This window comes from Rattus norvegicus, chromosome 2 (assembly GCF_036323735.1).
Source record: "Rattus norvegicus strain BN/NHsdMcwi chromosome 2, GRCr8, whole genome shotgun sequence".
NCBI lineage: Eukaryota > Metazoa > Chordata > Mammalia > Rodentia > Muridae > Rattus > Rattus norvegicus.
The window spans coordinates 7,832,648-7,851,276 of record NC_086020.1 but is presented as its reverse complement, the minus strand read 5'-3'; the positions used below and the strand labels follow the sequence as shown (position 1 = coordinate 7,851,276).

Below are 18,629 nucleotides of genomic sequence, written 5' to 3'. Positions count from 1 at the left end.
GGCAGCTGCCCTGCAGGACAATGTACACTACAACTCAGTCAGCTTCCCCCCACACCCCCTCAGTCTCCAAACTGAGGATAATACCACTATTTTTAGAGCATTAAGAAGTCTGCAGAGGCTGATAACTGTGTAACTCATTTCCTCATTTCTTGACACTACAGCAAACTGAAGGATACAGAGGACCTCAGAGGTCTACGAAGCACAGAGTCAGAAGTTTTACAAACACATCTAGGTGATCTCTCTCCTATCAGACCTGTTCTACAGCCCGGTGCCACCCCAGTCTAGTCTCTAAGAACAATCCCAAGACAATGTGTCAGCCTCTCAGAAAACACACCATCCTCACATTAGACAAGAAGCAAGGTCATCAATGTGTACATTTGCATTTGCTCAGAGCTCTCCCTTACAACACAGTCTTCAGCAACAGCTACTGCTCTCATTTACTTTATGTTCTGAAGAAAACTGAAATTCTTCTGTTTTAGTAGCAGTACATCTCCACTCAGACAGCAAATTATAGTTTCTTTCTACCTGGCAGCAGGAGTCATCATACACCTACATGCTACCATATAGAAATGAGTCATTTCCCTTTCTGGGGAAGACTTAATGTGTAACTCAAAGACAGTCAGAAAAGCTAGGAAGTTACTTACTTACCTAAAAAGGAAACTCAACCACTGTCTCTCATTGGGTGAAAATAGGCAGAGAAAATAAAAGGACAGACTGAGTATAAATGTGAAGAGCAGAGACACCTCCATGAATCAAAACACCTACAGCAGGGCTGCGAGGGAAGAAGTCTCCAGAAATGTGCTATTCCGTTTCAGTCAAACCCAGCTGCTCTGGCACATTTAACCTGCACAAACCTCAGGCAAATCTCACCTAAGCACTGAACAGATTCATCTTCAAACGCCAAGAGCTAAGTTATCCTAAATTATTGTTATTATTATTATTATTATTATTATTATTATCATTATCATTATCATAATCATAATCATTATTATCATTATTATTATTCACCTTTTATTTCATTCCCATTTCCCATATATATCACAGGAGGCATCACTTCAAAGAAAGAAGAGAACTAGTACCATGCCAGTCTAGACTTGGAGATTAAGCTAGGATTCTGTGGGTACAGTGAAACCTTCGTGTTCAGAAGATGCTATTTTCTCTGGTCTGCTCTGACCTCTGACTTATAGTCTTTTTGCTCCCTATTCTAAGAAGGGCCCTGAGCCTTGAGAAAGGGCTGAGGAGTAGATAGTTTGAAAAGGAAAATTAGTGCAACATTACTGTCACACAAGATCCTTGAAAACTGTGCAGCTGATGGGCTTCAAGCAGCACCATCCATCCACCAAGATGAAACCTTTTCAGTGGCTCCAGAAACGTCCTCTGTTCCACCTTTTGTTCTCTCACCAGCCCCAGTCCCTTCCTAGGACTGATCTGTTTTGTTACTATTGATTTAGTTTCTGTTTGCCAGTTTTATATATGAAGATCATACGTATAACATATGTGACATATATAACATATAACATATGCATTTTATTACATATAACATATTGCATTACATATATTATAGAGTATATATCCATGTACAATATACATAATATATACTATATATAATAAGATGGTCTATATTTTTTCAGTCACTGAAATAATTCAGAGATTTATTGAAGAGGTCATTCTTTCTATTGCAGATCAGAGTTCTGTTATATTTCAATATACTCATAGATTTATATAATAATGGGTATTTGCGTTATTTTAACTTTTATGTTATTATGAACAGGACCAGGATTACAAAATTATTTTTTCTAGTGGAACATTCTTTCTGCTTTTCACAATTTATTAATTTAGAGACTCTTTATAAGAAAACGACTTTTCAGTCACCAAACCCTGTCACTACTGGGGATGACAAGAGGTGTAGGCTGACAGGAGCTTGATATAGCTGTCTCCTGAGAGGCTCTACCAGAGCCTGACAAACACAGAGGTGGATGCTCGCAGCCAACCACTGGACTAAGAAAGGGGTCACCAATAGAGGAGGGTTGGAGAAAGGATTGAGGAAGCTGAGGGAGTTTGCAAACTTATAGAAACAATATCAATAACCAGATATCCCAGAGATCCTGGGAACTAAACCACCAACCAAAGAGTGCACATGGAGCCACCCATGGCTTCAGTCACATATGTAGCAGAGGATGGCCTTGTAGGGATGAGAGGCCCTTGGTCCTGTCAAGGCTCAATGCCCCAGTATAGAGAAATGTCAGGGTGGGGAGGCAGAAGTAGGTGAGTGAGAGGGAGGAGCACCCTCATAGATTCAGGGGGAGGGAGGATGGGATAGGGGGTTTCCAGAGGGGAAACTGGGAAGGGGGATAATATTTGAAATGCAGATAAAGAAAATATCCAAAGGAAAAAATAAATTATGAATTGGGAAAAAAAAGAAAAGTAAACAGCTTTTCAAAGTGTTAAGCTAAATCTTCAAGGACTGGAGCTTTCAAGGCACCTTTTTTCTTTGATAAAACTTCTGTACACATAAAAATAAGTCAGTACAAATAATCTGACTGCTTATACAAAACACCTCCACAGGGCTGAAGGGATTGCTTAGTAGTTAAGAACACTTGGTATTCTTATAGAAACCTATAGTTTCTAACACTCATATCAGGTGGCTCTATAACTCCTGGTCCAGGGTATCTGATAAGTACTTCTGGTCTCTGTAGGCTCTCCTGCCCCCTCTCTCACACATACACACACACACACACACACACACACACACACACACACACACACACACACAATGCACACATATAACACACACATCATACAAAATAAATAAATAAAAATTTTAACAATCCTAAAAAGAAAAAAATAAAGCCATCTCCATAAGGAGATCTTTAATTCCCTGTAAAAATTATAATTTCTAATAAATATATGTGAATAAGCAATAAATACAATATAGACAAAATATGGGGACCTTGACTGTCTTTTTGCTGTAGGAGAAAATAGGGAAAAGTAGGGGAAAATCTGGCTTTGCTAGACATCTATTTGTAATGAAACACAGTCTAAGTAATGAATATGTCACATTCACAAAAAAACTCTGCTAAGAAAAGACGAGGTGAGCTGAATACTGAGCAAGAGAAAAATAACTATAACAATGAGATGTAAGCTGATATTGCTTTCAGCTCAGGACATTAGACAACCTATTTCTCTGATTCAGAAAGAAGGAATACATATGAAGTGAATTCAGGATTCTGCTCTTCTCGGGGCAGCAATAGCCAAAGCCCAGGAAGCCTAGGAGCCTGTGACAATAGAGGCCAGAGCTTCAGAGGGTGAGGAAAAAAGCCCACCACTTGTCATTATGAAGTCATCACAGGCCTGTAGCCGCCCTCCAAACATGAGGCTCCCAGAGACCATTCGCTGACTGAACCAAGGCCACTAAGGCTGCCAGTCAACCAGAAGAGAGAAGACTGCTGCAAATCAAAGTACAGAAATCTTGCTTTAAATCCGTGTTTGTTTGCTTCAAGCTCCATGCCAGCTGCGATCTGAGCATCTACAGCTGGGTTTCCACCCATCTTCATATGTTCAGGTTTTCCCTGTACAGAAATTCCATTCCTGTTTGTCTCACATGCCTAATCCTCACAGTTTTCTACCTTTATTTTGACAGGTGAATAAATGTGAGAAGCTAGGTAAATCATAAACGTGGCATCCCATGTGTCAACGGGGTTAATTTAATTCTGAGGGCTCAATACTGTGGGAAATACAGTTCGAATCTGATAATAACTTGGCAACCTACCTACTACACATCATACCTATGCAGAATAAGGTCACTTTCTGTACATTCAAAGTCGTTTTGACAAAGAGTTTGTTACCTGGGACCAATTCTGACTAAAGTATGAATCTTTCAGCGAAAGCGTTCCTGGCCTACGTTTGCAGGATGAAAACCTACAGCTCATACACAGTATGTAGAGAAGACAACACAGGGGCATGTGGGGGCATATTCACAGCCAAGGAAGAGGAGAATACATGTAACATGCAACCTCTTAATTGTGTGTTATCCCAATAACTGGCTTGGACATACAAGACTTCATTTCTAAAATATTCATCTTTACTCATACACTGGATAACAACTTTATCCATAAACTTCTAAACTTATTACCAGAGGAGGGTGACTACTTGGTATAATTTGGAGATTTTTATCTTGTAACCTCTGATCACAAGAAGTTTAATAAGCCCACACAAAGCAATAAAAGGTCCATTTCAAGTCCAAGTAATAAAAAATTGCCTGTGGTCCAACTAAGCAATATACTGCAAACACAATCATTAAACATATATCCTTCCTGCCTTGGCCTTGCAGAGTAAATCTCTGCTTTCCCCAAAGTATTTGCAAAGTGTTGCTAATGGAGTAATGCCTGTCACACTATGACGTATCGTTAGAATATAATAAAGGTGTCAGTACTTAGAAGACGGTATGCCAATCCATACATGAAAAGAAAGGGCTATAGCTGTTCTGGAAGGAAGATTCGTTTCAGTACATATCAACATTGCGGTAGATGAACAGGGCTTGTCAGAGGGCACTTCACACATAAAGCACAAGTCAGCCCTGTAGCAATGTCTGCAGAGCTTTGAATATAATTCAATTTTGTTGTATTTTTACGTGCTTTGCTGTTCCACCAGCATAGCTGCCTCGGTGAGGGTGTCGCTGCAACTGAAGTTACCGACAATTGTGAGCTACCCTGTGGGTTCTGAGAACTGCACCTGGGTCCTCTGGAAGAAGGCCAGCCCTGCCTGCTGAGCCTCCATGCTTGCAGCTTTTGTGACAGCTAAATATATTTGTTGTCTGGCCACAAAATACCTATCATATTAATTTTTTATTGAATGCGCAATGAATTCCTAAATTTTAAAAATACATTCCAGGTAAGTTTACTACTGCTGAAAAACCTTGTCAACAAAAAATGTCAAATATTTAGTATTCCAAACCAAAACACCAAAGTGTTTCATTCATTACAAACCAACAAGGCTCCAAATATCTCCCTTCCTACTGTGTTTTTATCAATACCACATCGACAGCTCTACACTTTCCACTGATATTTCTCCATCAGCTAAGTACAAAATTAATCAGATATGGTGAGGATGATGTAATCACAGAATAAATATTTACTAAGGATTTGCTATTCACCACCCACTGTCTTAAGAGCATTTAATCCTCAGAGTAACCTGATGAAATAATTAGTATAATTACCTCATTTTTCAAATAAGAAATACAGAAATGGAGAGATTAAGTACCTACCTAAGATCACAGACCAAATAAGTAGCGAATCAGAATTTCACCCCAACTAGAAGGAGAAATACCACATTGGTTGGAATACCAACTGGCTCACAAATCCTACCTACTCACAAGTTTGATAATTAATGAAGCATTTCAAATCTTCTGATGACCCAAAAGTAGAAAATGAGCTTGCACACTAAGGTACAATTAGGTGTTCAAAATATGAGACAGGACAGAGGACAGGTAAAGTTTTTAAAAAAGAAATAAACACAATGAAATGCAGTTCAAAACCCAGCGCACTATAAATGCCAAATTAGTGAGCTTTATGTTGGTACAGTCATCCCAAAGGCAGAAAGGACATCATATGCTGTGGGCTCTAGCACTTAGCAGTTCTGGGATGTTTTCTCAATTATTTTTTTATTTTTGAGGTTAAGATATATTACATCATTTCTCCCTTCAAACACTCCTATATATCCCCTTTGCTCCCTCTGAAATTTATGTCTCTCTTTTCATTAATTGTTGTTACATGAACATATTCCTAAACATAACCGACTCAGTCTCTATGATGTTACCAATATGTATGACTATTCAGTCTGTATAAAGTTACTTTCTTTTTTTATTGGATATTTTTTGACCTAATTGGTAAGATATAATTGCCCACCTAAACATACAAAGCCCAGTACCACCCATCCCTTAAGAACATTAATAACAACCTGTAAATACACAGAGCGGAATCTTAATGTCAATTGCCATGGTTTCTCTCCCTCTCCCTCCTCTCTTCCTCTTACTGGATATTTTTTATTTACATTTCAAATGTTATTCCCTTTCCCAGTTTTCCTGCCATAAGGACCCTATCCCATCCCCCTCCCTTTCTTCTATAAGAGTGCTCCCCCTCCCAAGCCACTCCCTTCCCCCCATCCCCATATATTCCCCTACACTGGGGAGTCCAACCTTGGCAGGACCAAGGACTTCTCCATATACCCAACAAAGCCATCCTCTGCTACATATGCAGCTGGAGCTATGGGTCTGTCCATGTATACCCTTTGGGTAGTGGTTTAGTCCCTGGGAGCTCTGGTTGGTTGGCATTGTTGTTCTTATGGGGTTGCAATGCAAGCCCCTTCAGCTCCTTCGATCCTTTCTCTAATTCCTCCAACAGGGACCCCTTTCATAGTTCAATCGTTTAATGCTAGAATTCGCCTCTGTATTTGTCATGCTCTGGCTAAGCCTCTCAGAAGACAGCTATATCAGGGTCCTGTCAGGATGTACTTCTTGGCTTCATCAATAGTCTAGGTTTGGTGGTTGTATATATACGGGCTGGATCCGCAGGTTGGGCAGGCTCTGAATGGCTATTCCTTCAGTTTCTGCTTCAAACTTTGACTCTATATCCCCTCCTATAAATATTTTTATTCCCTCTTTTAAGAAGGACTGAAGCGATAGAGGCCTTATATCCAAAATATACAAAGAACTCAAGAAGTTAGACCGCAGGGAAACAAATAACCCTATTAAAAAATGGGGTTCAGAGCTAAACAAAGAATTCACAGCTGAGGAATGCTGAATGGCTGAGAAACACCTAAAGAAATGTTCAACATCTTTAGTCATAAGGGAAATGCAAATCAAAACAACCCTGAGATTTCACCTCACACCAGTGAGAATGGCTAAGATCAAAAACTCAGGTGACAGCAAATGCTGGCGAGGATGTGGAGGAACACTCCTCCATTGTTGGTAGGATTGCATACTGGTACAACCATTCTGGAAATCAGTCTGGAGGATCCTCAGAAAATTGGACATTGAACTGCCTGAGGATCCAGCTATACCTCTCTTGGGCATATACCCAAAATATGCCCCAACATATAAAAAAGACACGTGCTCCACTATGTTCATAGCAGCCTTATTTATAATAGCCAGAAGCTGGAAAGAACCCAGATGCCCTTCAACAGAGGAATGGATACAGAAAATGTGGTACATCTACACAATGGAATATTACTCAGCTATCAAAAACAATGGCTTTATGAAATTCGTAGGCAAATGGTTGGAACTGGAAAATATCATCCTGAGTGAGGTAACCCAATCACAGAAAGACATACATGGTATGCACTCATTGATAAGTGGCTATTAGCCCAAATGCTTGAATTACCCTAGATGCCTAGAACAAATGAAACTCAAGATGGATGATCAAAATGTGAATGCTTCACTCCTTCTTTAAAAGGGGAACAAGAATACCCTTGGCAGGGAAGAGAGAGGCAAAGATTAAAACAGAGACTGAAGGAACACCCATTCAGAGCCTGCCCCACATGTGGCCCATACATATACAGCCACCCAATTAGACAAGATGGATGAAGCAAAGAAGTGCAGACTGACAGGAGCCGGATGTAGATCTCTCCTGAGAGACACAGCCAGAATACAGCAAATACAGAGGCGAATGCCAGCAGCAAACCACTGAATTGAGAATAGGACCCCCGTTGAAGGAATCAGAGAAAGAACTGGAAGAGCTTGAAGGGGCTCGAGACCCCATATGTACAACAATGCCAAGCAACCAGAGCTTCCAGGGACTAAGCCACTACCTAAAGACTATACATGGACTGACCCTGGACTCTGACCTCATAGGTAGCAATGAATATCCTAGTAAGAGCACCAGTGGAAGGGGAAGCCCTGGGTCCTGCTAAGACTGAACCCCCAGTGAACTAGACTGGTGGGGGGAGGGCGGCAATGGGGGGAGGGTTGGGAGGGGAACACACATAAGGAAGGGGAGGGGTGAGGGTGATGCTTGCCCGGATACCGGGAAAGGGAATAACACTCGAAATGTATATAAGAAATACTCAAGTTAATAAAAAAAAAAAAGAAGGACTGAAGCATCTGTACTTCAGTCATCCTTCTTGACCTTCATATGGTCTATGGAATGTATCTTGGGTAATCTGGGATAATATCCACATTTCAGTGAGTGCATAGTATGGTGTGTGTGTGTGTGTGTGTGTGTGTGTGTGTGTGTGAGAGAGAGAGAGAGAGAGAGAGAGAGAGAGAGAGAGAGAGAGAGAGATTGAATTACCTCACTCAAGATGACATTTTTTAGTTCTATCCTTTTGCCTATGAAATTCATAAAGTCATTGTTTTTGATAGCTGAGTAGTACTCCATTGTGTAGATGTACCATATTTTCTGTATCCTTTCCTCTGTTGAAGGGCATTTGGGATCTTTCCAGCTTCTGGCTATTATAAGTAAGGCTGCTATGAACATAGTGGAGCACATGTCTTTTTTATATGTTGGGGCATCTTTTGGGTATATGCCCGGGAGATGTAGAGCTGGGTCCTCAGGTACTATGAAGACCAATGTTCTGAGGAACTTCCAGACTGATTTCCAGAGGGTTTGTACAAGCTTGCAATCACACCAACAAAGGTGGAGTGTTCCACTTTTTCCACATCCTCGTCCGCAGCTGTTGACATCTGAGTTTTTGATCTTAGCCATTCTGACTGGTGTGAGGTAGAATCTCAGGGTTGTTTTGACTTGCATTTCCCTGAAAACTAAAGATGAGTATTCTTTGTTTAGCTCTATACCCCATTTTTCAATAGGGTTACTAGGACCTCTGGAGTCTGACTTCTTGAATACTTTGTATATTTTTGGATATTAGCCCTCTATAACATGTAGGATTGGTAAAGAACTTTTCCCAATCTGTTGGTTGCCATTTTATCCTAATGACAGTGCCCTTTGCCTTACAGAAGCTTTGCAGTTTTATGAGGTCCCATTTGTCGATTCTTGATCTTAGGGCATAGGCCATTGGTGTTTTGTTCAGGAATTATTTCCCAATACCCATGGATTCGAGGCTTTTCCCCACTTTTCTTCTATTAGTTTGAGTGTATTTAGTTTTATGTGGAGGTCCTTTATCCACTTGGACTTAAACTTTGTACAGGGTGAAACAAATGGGTCAATTTGCATTCCTCTACATGCTGACCTCCAGGTGAACCAGCACCATTTGTTGAAAATGCTATCTTTCTTCCACTGGATGGTTTTAGCTCCTTTGTCAAAGATTAAATGACCATAGGTGTGTGGGTTCATTTCCAGGTCTTCGATTCTATTCCACTGATCTACCTGCCTGTCTCTACACCAATACCAGTTTTTATCACTAATGCTCTGTAATACTGCTTGAGGTCAGGGATGGTGATTTACCTAGAAGTTCTTTTATTGTTGAGGAGAGTTTTGCTATCCTGGGTTTTTGATATTTCAAATGAATTTCCAAATTTTTCTTTCTATCTCTATGAAGAATTGGGTAGGAATTTTGATAGGGCTTGCATTGAGTCTGTAGATTGCTTTTGGCAAATTGGCCATCTTTACTGTATTAATCCTGCCTATCCATGAGTATGGAAGATCTTTCCATCTTCTGAGATCTTCCTCAATTTCTTTCTTCAGAGACTTGAAGTTCTTGTCATACAGATCTTTCTCTTGCTTGGTTAGAGTCACACTGAGGTATTTTATCAAGTTTGTGACTATTGTAAAGGGTGTCATTTCCCTAATTTATTTCTCAGACTGTTTATCCTTAAAGTAGATGAAGTCTACTGATTTGAGTTAATTTTATACCCATCCACATTGCTTAAGTTGTTTATCAGTAGTTCTCTGGGGGGAACTTTTAGAGTCACATAAGCATGCTATTATATCATCTGCAAATACTGATATTTTGACTTCTTCTTTTCCAATTTGTATCCTTTTGACCTCCTTTTGTTGTCTGATTGCTCTGCTTAGGCCTTTGAGTAGTATATTGCATAATTAGGGAGGGAGTAGGCAGCCTTGTCTAGTCCCTGATTTCAGTGGGAGTGCTTCAAGTACCTCCCCATTTAGTTTAAGTTGGCTACTAGTTTGTTGTATACTGCTTTTACTATGTTTAGGTATGAGCCTTGAATTCCTGATCTTTCCAGGACTTTTATCATGAAGGGGTGTTGAATTTTCTCAAATGCTTTCTCAGCATCTAATGAAATGATCATGTGGTTTGTTTCTTTGAGTTCATTTATATAGTGGATTACATTGATGGATTTCCATATATTGAACCATCCCTGGATCCCTGGGATGAAGCCTACTTGATCATGATGGATGGTCTTTTTGATGTGTTCTTGGATTCAGTTTGTGAGAATCTTACTGAATATTTTTGCATCGATATTCCTAAGAGAAATTAGGCTGAATTTCTTTCTTTGTTGGGTCTTTGTGTGGTTGAGATATAAGTGTAATGGTGCTTTCATAAAATGAATTGGGTAGTGCTCCCTTGGTATCTATTTTGTGGAATAGTTTGGACAGTATTGGTATGAGGTCTTCTATGAAGGTCTGATAGAATTCTGCGCTAAACCCATCTGGTCCTGGACTCTTTCTGGTTGGGAGACTTTTAATAACTGCTTCTGTTTCTTTAAGAGTTATGGGATTGGTTAGATGGTTTACCTGATCCCGATTTAACTTTGGTACCTGGTATTTGTTTAGGAAATTGTCCATTTCATACACATTTTTCAGTTTTGTTGAATATATGCTTTTGAGGTAAAAATCTGATGATTCTTTGAATTTCCTCAGGTTCTGTTGTTATATCTCCCTTTTCATTTCTGATTTTGTTAATTTGGATATACTCCCTGTACCCTCTGGTTACTTTGGCTAAGGTTTTATCTATCCTGTTGATTTTCTCAAAGAACCAGTTCCTGGTTTTGTTGATTCTTTGTATTGTCCTTTTTGTAACTACTTGGTTAATTTCAGCCCTGAGTTTGATTATTTCCTGCCATCTACTCATCTTGTGTGTATTTGTTTCTTTTTGTTCTAGAGTTTTTAGGTGTACTTTCAAGCTGCTAATGTATGTTCTCCCCAGTTTCTTTTTGAAGGCACTCAGAACTCTGAGTTTTCCTGCTTTCATTGTGTCCCATAAGTTTAGGTATATTGTACCTTCATTGTCATTAAGTTCTAAAAAGTCTTTAATTTATTTCTTTATTTCTTCCTTGACCAAGCTTTCCTTGAATAGAGCATTGTTCAACTTCCATATATATGTGGGCTTTCTGTCATTACTGTTGTTAGTAAAGACCAACCTTAGTTCATGGTGATCTGATAGGAAGCATGGGATTATTTCAATCTTCTTGTATTTTTTGAGGCCTATTTTGTGACCGATTATATGCTTATTTTTGGAGAAGGTACCATGAGTTGCTGAGAAGAAGGTATATTCTTTTGCTTTAGGATGAAATTTCTATAAACAACTGTTAAATCCATTGGGTTCATAACTTCTGTTAGTTTCTCTATGTCTCTCTTTAGTTTGTTTCCATGATATGTCCATTGATGAGAGTGGGGTGTTGAAATCTCCTACTATTATTGTGTGAGGTTCAATGTATGATTAGAGCTTTAGTAAGGTTTCTTTTATGAATGTAGGTGCCCTTGCATTTGGAGCATAGATATTTAGGATTGAGAGTTCATCTTGGTGGATTTTTACTTTGATGAATAGGAAGAGCTCTTATCCTTTTTATAACTTTTGGTTGGAAGTCGATATTAGAATGGCTACTCCAGCTTGTTTCTTCTCATCATTTGCTTGGAAAATTGTTTTGCAGCCTTTAACTCTGAGGTAGTGTCTGTCTTTGTCACTGAGGTGTGTTTCCTTTATGCAGCAAAATGGTGGGTCCTCTTTTTGTATCCATTCTATTTGTCTACGTCTTTTTTATTGGGAAAGGGATTCCATTGATGTAAAGAGACATTAAGGAATAGTGATTTTCGTTTCCTATTATTTTCATTGTTAGAGATGGAATTATGTCAATGTGTCTTTCTTCTTTTGGTTTCATTGCAAGGAGATTACTTTCTTGCTTTTTCTAGGGTGTAGTTTCCCTCCTTTTGTTGGTATTTTCCATCTATTATCCTTTGTAGGACTTGATTTGTGGAAAGATATTGTGTAAATTTGGTTTTGTCATGGAATATCTTGGTTTCTCTATCTATGTTAATGAGAGTTTTGCTGGATATAGTATCCTGGGCTGACATTTGTTTTCTCTTAGTACCTGTATGACATCTGCCCAGAATCTTCTGGTTTTCATAGTCTCTGGTAAGAAGTCTGATGTAATTCTCATAGGTCTGCATTTATATGTTACTTGCTTTCTCTTACTGCTTTTAATATTCTTTCTTTGTTTTGTGTATTTGGTGTTTTGACTGTTTTGTAATGAGAGGAATTTCTTTTCTGGTACAATCTATTTGGAGTACTGTATTCTTTTCATATGCTCATGGGCAACTCTTTCTTTAGGTTAGGGAAGTTTTCTTCTATAATTTTGTTGAAGATATTTACTGGTTAAGTTGGGAGTCTTCAGCCTCTTCTATACTTATTATCCTTAGCTTTGATCTTCTCATTGTGTCCTGGATTTCCTGGATCTTTTAGGTTAGGAGCTTTTTGCATTTTACATTATATTCGATGGTTGTGTCTATTTTCTATGGTATCTTCTGTCTCTGAGATTCTTTGTTCTATCTCTTGTATTTTTCTTTGTAATGCTTGCATTAATGGCTCCTGATCTCTTTCCTAAGTTTTCTATCTCCAAGTTTGCCTCCCTTTGTACTTTGTTTATTGTTTCTATTTCCATTTTAAAATCCTGGATGGTTTGTTTAATTCCTTCACCTGTTTGGTTGTGTTTTCCTATAATTCTTTAAGGGATTGTTGTGATTCCTCTTTAAGTGCTTCTACTTGTTTCCCTGTGTTGTCCTGTATTTGTTTAAGGGATTTATTTTTGTCATTCTCAAAGTCTTCTATCCTCATTATGAGATGTGATTTTTAAATCCAAATCTTGCTTTTCCACTGAATTTAGATATCCAGTATTTGCTTTGCTGGGAGAACTGGGCTCTGATGATGCCAAATAGTCTTGGTTTCTGTTGCTTAGGTTCCTGTGCTTGCCTCTTGCCATCATGTTGTCTCTGATGTTAGCTTGTTTTGCTGTCCCTGACAGGACCCTTCTATAGGCATTTGTGTCAGAGCTCCTGTAGGCCTGTTTTCTTTCAGCCAGATCTCGGACCAGAGAGCTGCTCCTGGGTTTGTGTGACCTGAAGCCTCCATGTGGGCTTCTTGGAAGAGAAGAGTTGCTCTTCCCTCTGTGTTCAGGTGTGTAGGCGCTCCTGGCAACTTGTTTTCAGCTCTGGGTGCAGGCAGAAACTGGAAGGGTCTTGCCCCTGACTGTTCCTAGGTCCCTGTGTCCAGAAGGCACAGAGGGTACTAGGTGTGTTTCTCTTGGATCAGGAATGTGGGCAGAAGTAGTTTTCTCTTCTGAGCTCTCAGGATTTTCAGCACTTCTGAGAGTCCAGCTCTCTCTCCCACTGGATTTGTGTGCAGGGAGCTATGGAATCAGTTCAGTTCAGTTCTGGGCATAGGCAGAAACCAGCAGTTTCCTGCTGCTGACTGCTCCTTTATTCTTATATCTAAGTTCCTCTTGGGATAGGAATGTGAGCAGATGTGGCACTCTCCCCTGAACTCTCAGGATTTTCCACACTTCTGAGGGTTCAGCTCTCTTTCCCATGCGAATTCAGTGAAGGGAGCTATATGAAGTTACTTTCACTCAGACTGTACTCTCAGGGCTGGCCATCTGGAATTGGATCACTAATTGTTCTTCCCTGGGGAAGACTATTTCTCTCACTCTTGACATTCCTCTATTGTCTGGAATGTTATGTGTAGGTTTGAGGACTTGTAGGCTTCCTGCACTCCATTTTATCATGTGTACTATTGTTGTACTAAGGATATACTAGTGGTACATATACCTTGGTGATAAGCAACAGCTCCATAATTAGGTCCAAGACCCTTTCAACTAGACAGAAATAATGGCTCTGGAACTGGAAACTAGTCACCTACTCAGAGATAGTAAAGTCACAGATCTTAGGAGTCACCCATACCTGCCACTTTACTAAACTAGCATCATTTCTAACTACATTCTCAGCATTTATCCTTATATTCACAAATAAGTATACTCCTCTCCCATTATCAAGAAAACTTCTCTTTGCAACAGAAACAGACAACCACAAAAAACACAACAAATCAAATTGTGGTGGGGCCCAGTCCCAGTTTTGTAATTTAGCTAAGCAACCGGCTGCTGAGAATTGTATCACTAACTTGTATAACAATTATAACATTTATCAACAACTTTGTTCAAATTGTGGGTTATAATCCATTAGTGTATCATGGAATTAAAAAAAAAGCCTGCTGCAACTTAAAGAAAATGTCAGTAGAGATTTTCTTAATAACTGTCTTGAAACTCTTGGATTTTTAAGTGTGTGTGGCCATGAATGTGAGTATAAAACGTAGCATAAAAAGCATTTCCTGATGAGCATATGACTAATAAAAGTGTGAAAGCCATTATTCTTGAAAATTAATAGGGTAGTTAGATAAATATTGTTGTTAGATAAATTATAAGTTCTGATTACAAAGATCTATCCGACAATGAATGAGTTGCTCTCTATATACAGTAAATTCAAGGTAAGTAAACACATTTTAATAGCTCCCATATGCAAAGCCAGTTCCTGAGACAGAGCCATTCTTCAGTAAGCAATTAAATATAAAAAATTAAATGAAACAGCCACAAAAAAGGTTAGAATTTACTTGGATTTGAAAAATTTGGTAGGACTTGAATAACTTCAAAAGAGTAAGGCCTGTTTTCTTTCAGCCAAATCTCAGACCAGAGAATAATTAGAATTTATTCTCCAACTTCTTGTCTAAAAACAAAACAAAACAAAACAAAAACCTGGAAAGCAAGAAAAAACACCAAACTTTCTACCCAAAAGGAAATGGCTAGCCTTGCAAAACCAGATGGTTCACTGGCCCACTCTTGTCTGTGTGATTCATGAAGTCATAGGTTTGAACCGGAGGCTAGGAAGGTATACTCAAGATGTGCTGAGGAGGAGGTGTTTGTGACCACCGTGGCCAGAGTAACAGTCTGAAGAAGACAAGAAAGTAGCTTGGTTTAACATGATTAAGTAACCAGTAAATCTTGTTTCAAATTTAAGAAGTCTGACCCTGAGTAGTTTATTTTAGGTATATTTAAGCACAGTACAATTTGGTGAAAATTTTCTTGACTCAGTCCCACGTGCCCAAGAAACTTTAAGGCATGACTACATTGAAATTCTTTTTAAAGTACATGTGACTTCTTCCATAGAGATAAAGTCTATAAATTGGCAAACTCTTTTTTTTTCCTATTCTTTTTTTTTTTTTTTTTTTTTTTTTTTTTTTTTTTTTTTTTGGAGCTGGGGATCGAACTCAGGGCCTTGCGCTTGCTAGGCAAGCGCTCTACCACTGAGCCAAATCCCCAACCCCCGGCAAACTCTTAATACAGGTATTGGGGAACACCAATGTTGTCTCAGGAACATAGCACAAAGGTGACTGGGCTATCAACCATGTCTACTCCTAACCTTCTAGGTGGAAAACAGTTGAAGAGATAATAATAACACTGTGTATTTAACATCCTGGTTCTCCTATGTATGAGCACAAGGACCTCAGTGCCTCCCACATACTGAGGTCATTTTTTTCTTAGAAAACATAAAATTAGAAATTAGGAATTAGTGGTGATTCATGCTTTGTGTTTTAAACAGCAGAATAGAGAACAAAAGAACAAATCTTACTTTAAAAGGAGGGCCAGGAGAACTAGGAACTGGAAAAGAAAGCTAATTCCCAGTCCTTCTGAGACCTGAATTTCTCAGGGATTCTTTCAGGTCAGCATTTGGGATTGAGTCAAAGGTCAGCACAAGTAAAGGTGGTCCATCTGGAGCCTAGGATCCTAATGTCTACTCAAAATCAAAGATGCTCTTAAAAAGTCCCATAACATTTGGAAGTCTGATGCTCAGACATGTTCACAAAGGGCCACAAGGAGAGGACGTGGTCTTGTCATTTCATATTGTTCTTCTGCCTTCTTCCTTGATTTATTCATTGATATTTCTTGGGAAATAAATGAAGAAAGAAGGAGGAAAGAATAGAATAAAATTAAGTGAATGTTTCTTTCCTGGCAGGTTAATTACGTATTCCCTATAAGGTTCTGGAAGGAAGAATTTACACTCTGCTAGTGGTAGGGCACAACACAGTGTTCTAGTCTAGGCTTGTTCTCAGGACATCTACACCTTGCTTTCCCCTTGTTCATCTCAGTTGGTCATGCCAGTCTGACCAATGATTGGAACTGGTGGGGAAAAGACAAGTATTTCATATCCACTTAGCTGGGTGACCTAACCAGGCTCCATTATGGTGTGGTTTGACATGAAATGTCAGCCTTTGGCTCTCGTGTTCACACCTGTGTACTCTCCTTAGAAGCTGTAGGGCCATTTGGACATGGGGCCAAGCTAGCAGGTACTGAAGCACAAGGCCAGGGCTTGAGGGTTATGGTCCACATCAGCTTTCTGGTCAAGCTCTTTCTTCCTAAGGCAAAACAATGTAGCCAGGCCTTTCACATTCTGGTTACCATGACCAGAAGCCCTGCTACCCATGCTTTACTGGTCATGACAGACAGATATGTTCTTTTGCTGTGAGCCAAAATCAATCATATTTTATTATAGCAATCAGAAAAGTAATTAAACTTCCAACCTTTGTCCCTCCAACCTGAACTGAATGACTTTCTACTCATGCCATATCATGAGTTGCCTCAGTCTCCTCTTCCTCTAGAATATACTAAATGTAAATTTTATTGGGAGACAATGTAATGTTTCCATACATACATACAGGTACCAGAACTATATCTAGCTTTCTTCTTTCACTTTGTTTTCTGCTCACAAATAAGAACTTTCTAGTTTTCACTATGATGCCTTTAGATTGGTTTACAACTCCCTTTTCCTGGCTCTCTGCTATGCTACAAACAGTTAGCCAGTCCCCATTTGTATTCCACCCACTTTACATATTCAGAGTTGTTAGTGTTTATTTACTAGATCCTGATATTCACTAAACTTTTTAAAAATAAGACTAAGGAGATAAAAATAAAGGAGGTCTGTGCTGGCTAGCTTTATGTCACCTTGATACAAGCCAGAGTCCTTTTTAGAAGAGGAAATCTCAACTGAGAAAATGCAAATGTATTAGGTGAAAATATCATAGATGAGGATCAAACAGCAGGGAAACCTGTTTTCCCAGAGTGTGTTGAGAGCTGGAAAAAGAAGATGTTAACTAAATGTTTCAAATAAGGAAAATTTTAAATGGTAAATGGATTGTGACCAATAGAGCATTCTGTGATGAAGCCTGCTGCAACTGTCTGCAAGAGCTCCTCCTCTACCCTATTTCCACTCCACAGGGATTCCACCTCTTGGTTCAGCCAAGGGTCCCCCCACCCCATTCTCTCTGTCCCACTTAGCCTTTCCTCCTAGTTCATCTTTACACCTCTGTGTCACTCACCTAACTGCAGGAACACTGTACCAGCAGCCCTACAGACACCACACTTTTTTAGAATCCAGACTGGACAACAGCAAACAAAGACTGAAACACTCACACAAAGAAGACAAGATCAAATATTTGTACCAAGAAACACTTCATGCATGACAACCACAGATGCCTAGATCCCATCCCTAAAGCACAATCATGAACAGTCAAAACAATGTACCTCCTCCAGAAGCTAGCAACCTTATTCTAATAGGCCCTGAGAAAAGCAGTTTAACAAGCATGGGACCAGAACTTCAAAATAGAACTTATGAATATGTTCAAGGAACTTAAAGAGAATATAAAAAAATGCCTTAATGAAGACTGTCAAAACACAAATTATTAAATAAAATTTAAAAAAACATTTCAAGACAGTAAGTAAAATTTAACAAAGAAATAGAATCACTAATAAAACCCAAACTAAGAAAAAAGTGGAAATGAAAGTCTTAGCATATCAAACAAAAACGTAAGAGATTAGCCTCACAGAACCAAAGACAGGGTGGAAACAAATTTGAATCTTGAAGACAAGGTGGAAGAAATGGATAGCTCAGTAAGAGAAAATGTTAAAACAAAAATCAAACAAAAATTCCAGGCACAACATATGCAGCAAATGTGGGCACTATACAAAGATACATATATCATAGGTATAGAGGAAGAAGAACCCAGGTCAAAACCCAGAGAATACTTTAACAAAACCACAGCAGAAACTTTCCCAATCTAAAGAAAGTAGTGCCTATCAAGGTATAAGAAATATGGAGGACACCAAAAAGATAGGACCAGAAATGAAATTTCTCATAACACATAATAATCAAACTTAAAATGTGCAGAACAAAAAAGCTACAAAAAGCTACAAGCGAAAAAGACCAAGTCACACAGGCCCATTAGAATAACACCTGTATTGCCTCGGAGAGCCCAGTGCAGATGCTCCCTAAGCTCTGAGAGAGGACGGACACCAACCCAAAGCTGAGCAAAGTTATCGATGACTATCAATGGAAAAAGAAAAAAATTTCATGATAAAATCAAATGTTAGTAATTTTTACCTACCAATTCAGCTC

At 39.1% G+C, this 18,629-nt stretch overlaps 1 protein-coding gene across 8 annotated transcripts in view; it reads right to left on the bottom strand.

The window, feature by feature from the left end:
• Positions 1 to 18,629, bottom strand: part of Mctp1 (multiple C2 and transmembrane domain containing 1) — a 694,629-nt gene that overhangs the window by 642,320 nt on the left and 33,680 nt on the right. The gene's annotated exons all lie outside the window — the stretch shown is intronic.